This window comes from Felis catus, chromosome D2 (assembly GCF_018350175.1).
Source record: "Felis catus isolate Fca126 chromosome D2, F.catus_Fca126_mat1.0, whole genome shotgun sequence".
NCBI classification, from domain to species: domain Eukaryota; kingdom Metazoa; phylum Chordata; class Mammalia; order Carnivora; family Felidae; genus Felis; species Felis catus.
In genome coordinates, this window is record NC_058378.1 from 1612930 (window position 1) to 1625353 (window position 12424).

The 12424-nt window shown below is 41.5% G+C and overlaps 1 non-coding gene across 1 annotated transcript; it reads left to right on the plus strand.

Moving 5' to 3' along the window:
• Window positions 1-234: 234 nt before the first annotated feature.
• LOC111557161 lies at window positions 235-338 on the plus strand. Its single transcript, XR_002737020.2, has one exon. It is a non-coding gene; the product is annotated as a U6 spliceosomal RNA (small nuclear RNA).
• Window positions 339-12424: the final 12086 nt, after the last annotated feature.

Here is a 12424-nt window from a genome sequence, read left to right on the forward strand (position 1 = left end):
GAGACGATGCATCAAATTGATAAATCTTTACCCACTTTGATCAGCAAAACAGAGAAGACAACCTTAACCGATAATCAGGAACGAGCAAGGAGACACCACTAGAAAATATACCGACAGGATAAGTTTAAGAGAATATTATAAAAACCTTTATACCAATACATTAAAAATTTTTATATATAAAATTGATAAACTCCCTGAAAGATACTAATTACCAAGCTCACTGGAAGATAAATAGTGCTCACTTCAGCAGCACAGATACTAAAATTGGAATGATACAGAGATTGGCATGGCCCCTGCACAGGAATGACATGCAAATTCATGAAATGTTGTGTATTTTGAAAGAAATAAAAGGCATCCAAATCAGTAAGGAAGAAATACAAATTGCACACTTTGTAGATGACATGATATCCTATAGAAACGTCACGTTTCTATACACCAGTAATGAAACAGCAGAAAGAGGAATTAAGGAATCAATTCCATTTAAAATTGGACAAAAACAATAAGATATCTAGGAATAACCCTAGCTAAACAGGTGAGATACCTGTGCTCTGAAAATTACAAAACACAGATGAAAGAAACTGAAAACGACAAAAAGAAATGGAAAGACATTCCATGTTCAAGGATTGGAAGAACAAATATTGTTAAAATGTCTATATTATATGTCTAATATATTATATTAAATTCCTATAAATCTACAGATTTAAAGCAATCCCTATCAAAATACCAACAGCATTTTTCATATAGCTAGAACAAAGAATCCTAACATTTGTATGGAACCACAAAAGAAACCAAAGAGCCAAAGCAATGCTGACAAAGTAAAGCAGAGCTCGAGGCATCACAAATCTGGACTTCAAGTTATATCACAAACCTTAGTGATCAAACAGTGTGGGACTGGCACAAAAATAGATACATAGATCAATAGAATAGAACATAAAACCCAGAAAGGAACCCCCAATTGTATGATCGATTAATCTTCGACAAAGCAGAAAAGAATAGGCAACGGGAAAGAGACGGTCTCTTCAACAAATGGTGCTGGGAAAACTGGACAACAACATGCAACAGAATGAAACTGGACCACTTTATCACACCATACACAAAAATAAATTCTAAATGAATGAAAGACCTAAATGTGAGACAGGAAACCATCAAAATTCTAGGGGAGAACACAAGCAGTAAACTCTCTGACCTCAGCTGTAACAACTTATTTCTAGATAAGTCTCCTAGGCAAGGGAAACAAAAGCAAAAAGAAACTATTGGGACTTCATTAAAATAAAAAGCTTCTGCACAGTGAAGGAATCAATCCACAAAACTAAAAGGCAACCAACAGAATGAGAGAAGATATTTGCAAATAACATATCTGATAAAGTGTTGGTAATCAAAGTCTATAAAGAACGTATACAACTTAACACTGAAAGCCCAAACAATCCACTTAAAAAATGGGCAGAAGACGTGAATAGATATTTTTCCAAAGAAGACATACAGGGGGCAACAAACACATGAAGAGATGCTCAGCATCACTCATCATCAGGGGAACGGAAATCAAAACCGCAATGAGATACCACCTCACACCTGTCAGAATGACTAACATTAACACACAAGAAACTACAGGTGTTGGGAAGGCTGTAGAGAAAGGGGGACCCTCTTGAACTGTTGGTGGAAGTGGAAACTGGTGCAGCCATTCTGGAAAATAGTATGGAGGTTCTTCAAAAGGTTGACCATTATTTCCCAAGATCTCGCAATTGCACTACTGAATATTTACCCCCAAAATACAAAAATACTGACTCCAAGGGGTACATGCACTCTGATGTTTATTGCAGGTTTATCTGTAATAGCCAAATTATGGAAATAGCTTAAGTGTCTATCAATAGATGAATGGGTAAAGATGTATACATATACACACAATGGAATTTTACTCGGCTATTAAAAAAATGCAAAAAACAAAATTTGCCGTTTGAAACAACGTGGATGGACCTAGGGAGTATTACGCGAAGCAAAATAAATCAGTCAGAGAAAAGACATGTACCATATGGTTTCACTCATATGTGGAATTTTAGAAAACAAACAAGCAATGGGGGAAAAAGAGAGAGACCCAAACCAAGAAACACTCTTCATTGCAAAGCATGAACTGATGGTTACCAGAGGGGAGGTGAGTGGAGGGATGAGTGAAATAGGTGATGGAGGTACTCTTGTGGTGAGCCCTGGGTGAGCCCGTGGAGCGATGTTAAAATAGCAACAGTAAGTGATGAGGGTTGTTGTTGAAAGCAGCCTTGCTTTGACCTCAAAACCATTTTAAATTTCTTGAGCAAAGCAGGTGTTAGGAGAGGGCAGTGCCTAAACTCCAACGTAAATTCAAAGCAATGATTTTCCATTTGTTGCTGGAACAGATTGCCGATGCAATCGGTGGTCTGACTATTGGAGAAGCAGTGAAATGATAAAACCACAAGCCTGTGTTCTTATGGAAGGGACGCCATTTGGAGTGTTCAAAATTTTATTTCTGGCCTCTCGCACAGAGCCTGACACATAGTAATAATTTAAATTTTTGATGAATGAGTCAAGGGATGGATGGAAGGATGGCTAGCTGGTTGGACAGGTGAGTGAAGCTGAATGGATGTAACCTGGGAGTCAGGCTTTCCCTAAACAGGATTGCGAGTGAGTTAGATATCCATAGGCTCAATTGCTTCTTTTTACAAATAGACAGTCTGCCTTTGCCTTAGAATGATCAGGATTCAAGTCCAAGCTCACCACTGAAATCGTAGCCTCATCTTGCGGGCTTCTCTGTTTCCTGTGATGTGCAAGCTAGTGAGATACAATGTCACTAAATTTGGGAAATTTCCATTTTAGTTACATCAAGTAGCTATAATTTAATTGCCATATAAGAATGGATAGCTACTGGTGATTATTATCGATTAAAATAAAATAATTTCAATTTAATGATATTCACCTCTGTGACAATATCTGTGTAGGGTTTTTATAACGTGGTTTATGTCAAAGAACCTGGCCATGCCTCTAAAATCTGGCATTTTATAAAAACCTTTAGTAAAACCTTTTAGGAAATAAATTACATAAAATTACCTAAGTGAGATCAAAATCGCCATTTGTATGAGAATTCCTCCAGGCACCATGCTTTTTTAGCAACTCGGTGAGAGCTGTCCACAATCGGACATAGTCTCTTAAATTGTACAAGATCATGTGTGAAAACTGCATTCCTAGATAGACTTCAGCGTTTGACACGTGGGAGAAATACAGAAAATATGATTCTGACATAAAAAGTTTTATGCCTTAATTTTAAAAAGTGACATTTTAAAAGCCTATTCAGTTTTCACAGTTTAAAAGCTTTTGATGTTAATTTCTTGGATAATTATTACTTTAATGCACAACTGAATTGAATTTAGGGCTGCGTTCCTTAACTAGTGGTTCTGTACTGACCAATGGATCATAAATTGTGGGACTCTCGTTTGCCCCTCCAGTTTTACTGCCACAGTAATTCCTGACACGTGTCAGAGTCCGGAAGACAAGAGGTTCGGTAGAAGTGATGCTCCGTTCCATGCTCCCCCCATCCTGGCCAGCGTGTGCAGTCCCTGCCCCTCCAGGGGAGAAAATATGTCTTAAAGTCTGCTCTGCTTCAGAAAGATTTTCTGGATGGATGGTGATGGGTTAGAAAACGCCCTTTGCAAACATGTAAACGGCCTGTGGCAGGCACAGAACTTTGGTGCCATTTAAAGATGGTCCTCCTTAAGGCCATATGCCTTAGTGTTTGATACCTAACCCGTGAAGGGTCAGCCCTGGGCTGATTTCTCCTACGTAATTATGGACAAGTCCGTATGGGCTGTTAGGAGCGGAATGTGTTGAAACCCAACCCCAGGATCTCAGAATGTGACCTCCCTTGGAAAGAGGGTTTACAGAGGTAGCCCAGGGAAAGTGAGGTCACTAGAGGAGGCCCCACATGGGACCGCTGTCCTTACAAAAGGGGGCATTTGGACACGGAGGTGGACATGTGCAGATGGAAGGTGGTGTGCAGGGGATAGAGAGAGCAGGTCATGTGAAAATGAAGGCTGAGACCGAGGGGCATATCTACAGGCCGAAGAGCACCTATGAGAGGCACCTACGATTTCTGACGACCACCGGGATCTGGGAGCCGGGCACAGAGCAGAGTCTCCCTCGGGGTCCTGGGAAGGAACCCGCACTGCCCACAACTTCGACCCCAACTACGGACATGCAGAGCCGGGAGGCAATAAGCAGCTCTTGCTCTCCCTGACCCCCCACCCCCGCCCCGGTTTGTGATGTTGTGTGACCGCAGCCCTAGGGAACTAACACACTGGCCGAGAAGTCTACAGAGAAATAACATGGCGATTATCCTGGAAAGAGGCAAAAGACAGCTCAAAACTCTAGAAAATTAGGGCAGCATTTCCTCACCATTTATAATTGGAAGTTTTATTTGTTTTTTTTTTTTCTTCAAAAGTGTTATGGAATAATTTTTTTAAAAATTAGGAAATACTGTATAATGCATGTCTCATTTAGTACTTAGGCTTATGCACATTTAGAATCAAACTATAAGAACACGGATGAAAATATTGATATGTGCTTTGGGACTGTATTCACCTCTGAGGAAGGTGAAAAGGAAATGCTATTGGAGAGCAGGGGGGATTCAGGAACTTCGATTGCATTTTGCTTCTTTAGAAAAACTGAAATCCACAAAAGAGACATTTGTAACATTTGCTACATCTGGCTAACAGCTACCTGGGTATTTGTTAAATATTCTCTGTACTTTTATTATCTTTTTTTTTTTTTACCGTAATCAAAAACACATAAGCTAAAATGTACTATTTTAATGATTTCAAGTGGATTGTACTACCAACACACTGCTGTGCAACAAAGCTAGAATATTTTTGTCACAAAACAGAAACTCTATATCCACTGAACTGAAACTCTCCTTTTTACCCGTTATCTTTCCTATATTTTATCATTTGGAAAGAATCACATGCTTAATATGCCAAACTGTTTATGTTCAGAAGGCAAAGATATGTTTCTCATGAATTGTATATATGTAGGGGGCCAGAGAGAATTTCACTTGAGACGCTGTTGATTGACTTGGTTACTAATTCATGGCCGTGACCTCATACACAGTTATGAGAGCTAAATGTGTCTATCTAGTATGTCGCCTACTCCATGATGTACATAAGTGTAGGCTCTACGCTCTATATATTCTCCCCTCTCCTTTGAGCATCCCAGAGCTACACAGAATGCGATTAAGGCCTTTACTCCTCCGTGACTTTTTGCTAAAAGGGACAATTAGGGGACCAATTCAACTTGTAGCTAATATGGTGTCCAAGATTTCCCCTTTGAAGATAAAGATGTTATCTGTCTAAAGCAGGGCTCAACTCTGGAACATTCCGTAGGGGTTTGTTCACTGACAGTATTAGGCAACTCACTTGGGAAATGTAACTTTGTTCTCCGATGCCCCAGATCTAAATTCCTCATAGTCTTTGTTCAAGAGTCTTGTTACTTAACAAAAACACATGCATCTTAGGGGCGCCTTGGTGGCTCAGTCGGTTATGTGTCTGACTTTAGCTCAGGTCATGATCTTGCAGTTTGTGAGTTCAAGCCCCACGGCGGGCTCTGTGCTGACAGCTCGGAGCCTGGAGCCTGCTTCGGATTCTGTGTCTCCCTCTCTCTCTGCCCCTTCCCCACTCACGCTCTGTTTCTCTCTCTCTCTCTGTCTCTCTCTCTGGAAAATAAATAAATGCTAAAAAAACACATGCATTTTGTTATTCCTAAATGGAAAAGTTCTTGCACAAACAATTCAAAGAAATGGAATTTGAGTGTGCCTCTTAGGTGTTCAGGTAAAGGGGATTCATTTCCTATGCTGTCAGATGTTAAGATTCAGACTTCGCTTTAAAGATTCTATTTCTACCCGTGTCTAAGACAAATACAGTAATAGTTCATTTTACAGGAGGTCACCTTCTAAAATTATTGATTTTTCTAATAGGAATCCCGGAAGACCTTCTGATATAAATACACATTGTCTTCTCTCCTGTGATGCTTACTTTTTAAGGGTCCAGAATAATCTGTTTTTAGGGAATGAGTCTGAAGATCATATTCAATTTGGCAATAATGCCAAAAATGTCATTTCTTCATTATTGAAAAAAATGTATTTTGATGTAATATGAGAAAAGGAAACTCCAAACTTATATTTTTCTTAAAATAGAAGTAACATTTACAGGTAATTTAAAAAGTAGAAAAATCCAACCTTTTCCAAGAAAGTAGTTGGGGTTTTGAAAAATTACAAACATTTTTTTGAATGTTTACTTATTTTTGATAGAGAGAGAGTGTGTGAGCAGGGGAGAGGCACAGAGAGAGGGAGACAGGGAGAGGGAGACACAGAATCCGAAGCAGGCTCTAGGCTCCGAGCTGTCAGCACAGAGCCTGATGTGAGGCTCGAACTCAGGAACACGGAGATCATGACCTGAGCAGAAGTCGGCTGCTAAACCGACTGAGCCACCCAGGTGCCCCAGAGGCCTAATTTAAAAGTACAGCAGCATGTATCTATTTTTTCACACTTTGTAATTTTTTTTCATATTCAAATCCAGTTTGTTTTGTCTCTTGATGCTGGGAACAACAAGAAGTCCTACGTCAGTAGAACTTTGAAGAGGTTATTTCATTGACATTCCTGCGGAAGAGTGGCTATAATAATAATTTCATATTCTTCCACTATGATATGAATACAATATGCATTATATGGCTGTGTCTAATTTTTTTTGGCTCTGTGTTTTAATGCACACCTATATTTCTAAATTGTCCTGTGATATTTGTGGCCACAAGAGAAAGCCTTCACGATGTGGACTGTTGCTTTTTCTCTTTCTCTCTGTCTCTGTGTCTATATCTCTCTCTGTTTTAGAAGCTTTTGAAACCTTTCTAAAATAAAGCTCTCAAGTGTTTCTTCCATCACTGCTATTCCAAAACCAGCTGGAACACGACTGTTCTATGAAGTCATAATTTATTTTATGATTTAATATAGAATTGAATGGAGATATAGAAAGAGATTCTTTTAATTTAGAATAGAATGGTATTTCTTACTCAGAATGTCAAGTCCTATATGAAGATTGCTTAAATTACATTTTTGAAAAGTAAGACAGGGAATGAATGATGGTCTCATCAAATATAGTTAATTTCCTCTCTACCATTTCAGGTGCATTTTTAGCACGAAAGAAAACATTAGCTACGGCACTGGAGTTCCTTTCCTGCCCTTCTTGCTGCAAAAGTGTATATTGGTTGAGGATCAAATAACAAAACTCGAAGGAGTCTCTGTCACGAGTCTGTGCAGAAAAGCAGGAGTGTAAGTTTATCAGTCTTACAACCTACTGTGGTTTCTAACCACTCGGGACTTAGAGCGAGGGTATTCTGTACCAGTTGTATCTCCCATTGAATTATCTGGCCTTGGACACGATCCAGTGTGCCCACAAGTAATTAGAGGTGATCTTACCAAATAAACACTGATTTACTTTTTCAGTACTGAAAAGGCAATTTTGGGACTAGGGGGCACTAGAAAATGTGCTTAGTCTATAGAGAATGGTAAGCACGGTGGGACCCCCCCCCCCTCCCCTCCGCTGTACTAGCCCAGACTGAGTGGCTCACAGGCAGTGATTGTGGTAATACCCTACATGGGTATAAATAATGATTTAATATGTTGTATTTGTCTCCTGCTGCTGCCGTAACACGTTCACCACAAACTTCGTAGTTTCAATCCGTACAAATGTACCCGCCTACAGCTGTGGAGGTCAGGATTCTAAGGTCCGGGGTTGGTGGGGCTGCATTTCTTCCGGAGGCTTCCGGGGATAATCTGTGTCCTTGCCTTTTCTTGTGCCTGTGATCCTGTTCCTTCTATCGCTGCAGCCTTTTGCTTCTCGGTCACACGGTGGGCGTCTCGCTTCGATCTTCCGCATCCCACTTACGAGTGCCCTTTGATTGCATGGAGTCCCCTCGGGTCGGCTAGCACATGGACGTCTTTCGGACCATTATTCAGCCTGCGACAAATGGGCTATGGAATAGAGGGCAAAGCCCAGCTTCGTGGGGGGAGGGGTAGCACGTGGAAATCTCCGCAGAAGAGACCCCCTCTGCATCAGGCTTAGGACTGTGATAGGTGGAGAACGGCAGGCCTCACAGAACTTGCTGGCAAAAGCGACTGCTAAGACACACGGCGTTATTTTGGAAGATTCTGCTCAATTCAGACGCTCACTGCGTCTGGACTTCATTACAGCGCTTGCTGCTCTCAGACAGAAAGGGAGCAGGCCGACAGCCGGGGTGACCGCATTGACCCCTGGGCTTCCGGGTGAAGAAGCACCCACGGCCGCAACGACAGACGGGTCCCTGCCGCTCAGGCGAGACGGGCGAAGGGCTGTGAGATGGCAAACCCACTTCGACCCCAACCAGCTTTCCCAGCCCTAGACTCCAGACATCCCCGGTGCCAGCCGCCCATCACGTTGTCCTGCTGTCGTCGTCGATACTTACCCAAACCACGCTCGTGACCTTTTTTCTCCCCCAGTGTTTGTCCTGTCATCTGCTGCTCCCCCAGGACCGCGGTGGCCATCTCGGATGTCCCGTGTGCCATGCGGGGACACGGCTGTCGCTGTGCATCACATTAGTTCCGTGGGGTCCTGAAGGCTGTGGGCCCCATCCTCCTGCAGGCAGACAGCGCCGGCCTCTCCCAAGCCTTGCCCGCGCGAATTGGCACAGGGTGCCCGGTGCCTGCGGTTTCTGGGACTGCTGGGCTTAGGCTAGCAGGTAACCTGAAACTTCAGACGTTACAATCCTCAGCTGCAGCATTAACATTCAGGGCAAGAGGCGGGGGAGGCCCGGCAGAGGCCTCACAGCCTGGACTTCCTGCAGGAGCTGTCGAAATCATCAATAGGCACTTTCTCCGGGGTCCGAGGCTTCTAACCAAGACCCAAGCGAGAGGGCGCAGTCATGTCCCCGCCTGGGCACTTCAGAGCACGTGGGGAGGTGGGGGGAGTATTCGCAGACTGAGAAACTGGAGGCGGACGAACGACGAAATGAGCAGAGGGGAGTGAGCGGGGAGCAGTGGGGGAGGGGCCGGCCTTCGGCATTACCTCATCCCTCGGCCAACCTTCCCAGTGGATCCTTGATCGTGTGCCAGGAGCTCACGGCCGCTCACGCCTCTCATTAGAAGCACGCAGAAACCATCTGGGACGGGAAATGACTTCAGTAATGCAGGGTAGCGTTGCTTACGATGTGCGAGCTTAAATAGCATGTTGCTGCTAAAAATCCGTCGCAAGACACGGCGCGCGTGCACGGGGAGCTGCTCGTATTCGGAGCCCGGGTCTGAATTCCCAGGCTCGCGAAAGCTCCCGGGCAATTCCCGGCCACAACCGGCATCAGAATGATTAGCTGCCGACAACCAAAGCCTCGCGGTGCGGCCTCTGCACTGATGCAGTGGCTGTGACCTTTTCATTTGAAAGGAAGGTTATTTAAGTACTATTTGGGGGTTATTGTTTACTGAACCATGGGAAATTACCGAGGAACAAAATAATTGGATGGTTTTCCTTCAGTATAAGAACAGAGGTGCTGTAAATATCATCTACAGTGATTTTTTGGGTAGTAAATTCCAAGAAATCCAGGGGCACTAATTAGTAGAACAAAATTTTCTGTATTTCTCTTCTGTCTCATAAAACTAGGCTTCACTTTTACTCTACGGAGTTTATAAACCTCATAGATAATAACCATTCACTGAATGGTAAAAGGTGAAAAATGTAAATAAACCCAATAAATACATTAATTTGATATATTAGCAGAAGAACAATGAGAAGGTCGAAAGTAAATTTAAAATATTATAGTTAGGATATTTCTGGCTATGCTACTGTAAGCTATCAATGAAAGTAGGTTGAGTAACTAAAAATAGCAACTGTGATAATGAAAGATCAGCCTGAAACAAAAATGTTGTTTCAGTTATCAGCTTTACAACACTGTGATTTTTTTTTTGTTCCTTTAATTTTTTTTTCCAGTTTTATTGTGAAATGATGGATCTACATCACTGCATAAGCTTAGGGAGTACAGCAGGCTGGTTTGATTTACATCTGTTATGAAACCATGTCCACTATAGGTTCAGCTAACATTTATGTTCTCATACAGATAGAATAAGTAGAAAAGAAAGAAGAAAGGAATAAAGGGGTAAAACATCTCCCTGTGATGAGAACTCTCGGGATTTACTCTCTTAAACTTTCCCACGCGTCCTAGAGCAGGGTTAGCTGTGACCATGGCAGACACTGCATCCCCAGTACTTTCTGTCTGACAACTGGGAGTTTCTACCTTTGGACCACCTGCCTCCAAATCTCCCTCCCTCCGCCCATGAACTTTTAAAAGCGTATTTGCAAAAGAGCACCAGAAATAGTGAAATAAGATATATCACTACGTTGTGCTTGCTATTTAAAATTCGAAGAATGTCAGGGAAGTAAGAAAATGAGCAAATCTTACCTATTGAGTGCAATAATTTAGAAGGCCAGTTTTCTCCATCAGCAAAATGATTTATCCAATAAATACAGTTCTGCAATTCAATTTGGACTTATATACATATGCAGTTAACCAGAGATAATAAGCAAGGGTATGATTTGTTGTTTTATAAATTTTTAATGATGTAAATAAATGAGTACTTTGGAGGTCTTTATTAAGGAGTTACTGAAGGGGTGCCTGGGTGGCTCAGTCGGTTGAATGTCTTACTCTCAGTTTTGGCTCAGGTCATGATCTCACAGTTTGTGAGTTCGAGCCCCACCTTGGGCTTTGCTCTCACAGCACAGAGCCTGCTTGGGATTCTCTCTCTCTCCCTCTCTCTCTTCCCCTTCCCCAGTCATGCCCTTTCCCTCTCTCTCTCAAAATACATAAACTTTAAAGAAGGAAGTTATTAAGGAAACTGTGGGAATTATATCAGTTTAACCATCTACTATCATGAACATTATAATCTAGCTATTTCTTCTGTAATACATATAAAAAGATATATGTATATTTTCCTGTATTTCCTGAATAATGGCACATATGTAAATTTTCTAGACAAGAAAATGTTACCCTTTTTTTGTATCAGAAAGTTATTTCAACTTGCCCTAGGAACATCCAAAACAATTGTTGCTTTTTTTTTTTCCTCAAAACAATCATTGCTTTTTCAGAAGGGTACAACGGTAATGAACGGTTATATTTGATTTTTTAAGATTCACTGCCATAAACATATGTATTTTTTTGAGTTTATTTATTTAAGACACACAGAGACAGTGCAATGGGTGGGGGGACAGAGAGAGAGAGAGAGAGAGAGAGAGAGAGAGAGAGAGAAAGAGAGAGAATCCAAAGCAGAATCTGTGCTAACAGCACAGATGGAGGGCTTAAACTCATGAAACTGTGAGATCATGACCTGAGCAGAAATCAGGAGTCAGATGCTTAACTGACTGAGCCACCCAGGGGCCCTGAGAAACATATATAATTTTGTAGCATTCTGTTGTACCCGTGATAAAGTAAGTGATGCCTTGGAGAGTGATATGAGTAATGCCGACTCACGCTATGCCGAAAAATTCAAATCACATCGGGATTCTTGTACCAAAGTGATGTCGCATTTTAGACTGTTTTGCTTTAAGAACCCACGTTTTAATTCTTCAATTCCCCTGCGATTTCAGTGAGCTAGCTCTCTTAAATATAGTGAAATGTGGAAAACCAAATATCCAAGTTTATTAGCACTGCATGTGAAATAAAAGTAAATCATCACACCATGAGGTCTATATATTTTACTTGGAAAAATTATTTTTCTGGGCGTCTGGGTGCTCAGTCTGTTGAGCAATGACTCTTGGTTTTGGCTCAGGTCATGATCACAGGGTTGAGGTCATGGCTCAGGTCATGATCACAGGTCATGATTACCCACATCTGGCTCCACACTGGCATGGAGACTTCTTTGGATTTTCTCTCTCCCCTTCTGCCCCTCCCCAGCTCACGCTCTGTCTCTAAAATAAAAAAATTTTTAAATATATTTTGCGTTTGCATTTTTGCAGTGGATGTGGTAAAATTTGTCTTATTGGGTGAAAAGTCTTTTCGACAAAACAATTTCCCATGTTTTAATGGGATTACAAACAGATAGTATACATTTACAGGTATGTATTTCAATACTATCAATGTATCTGACCAACTCATATTTATTACCAATTTATCCTTTAATACATATTGCTCAGCCATATATGCATGACCATCTAAGCCTGTTACATTCATTGCCAGTATCACGGCGAGATGCTTATGTGACAGACGATTCACTGAATTTACGTTCTAGATAGAAAGCGTGTTACTAGCATTTTACTGTTGGTAAATAGGAAAATTTCTAATTAATTTAGTCAATTTCATTATGTTAAATATACTGGGGTAAAGAATTACATTGGTAAAGATTTCG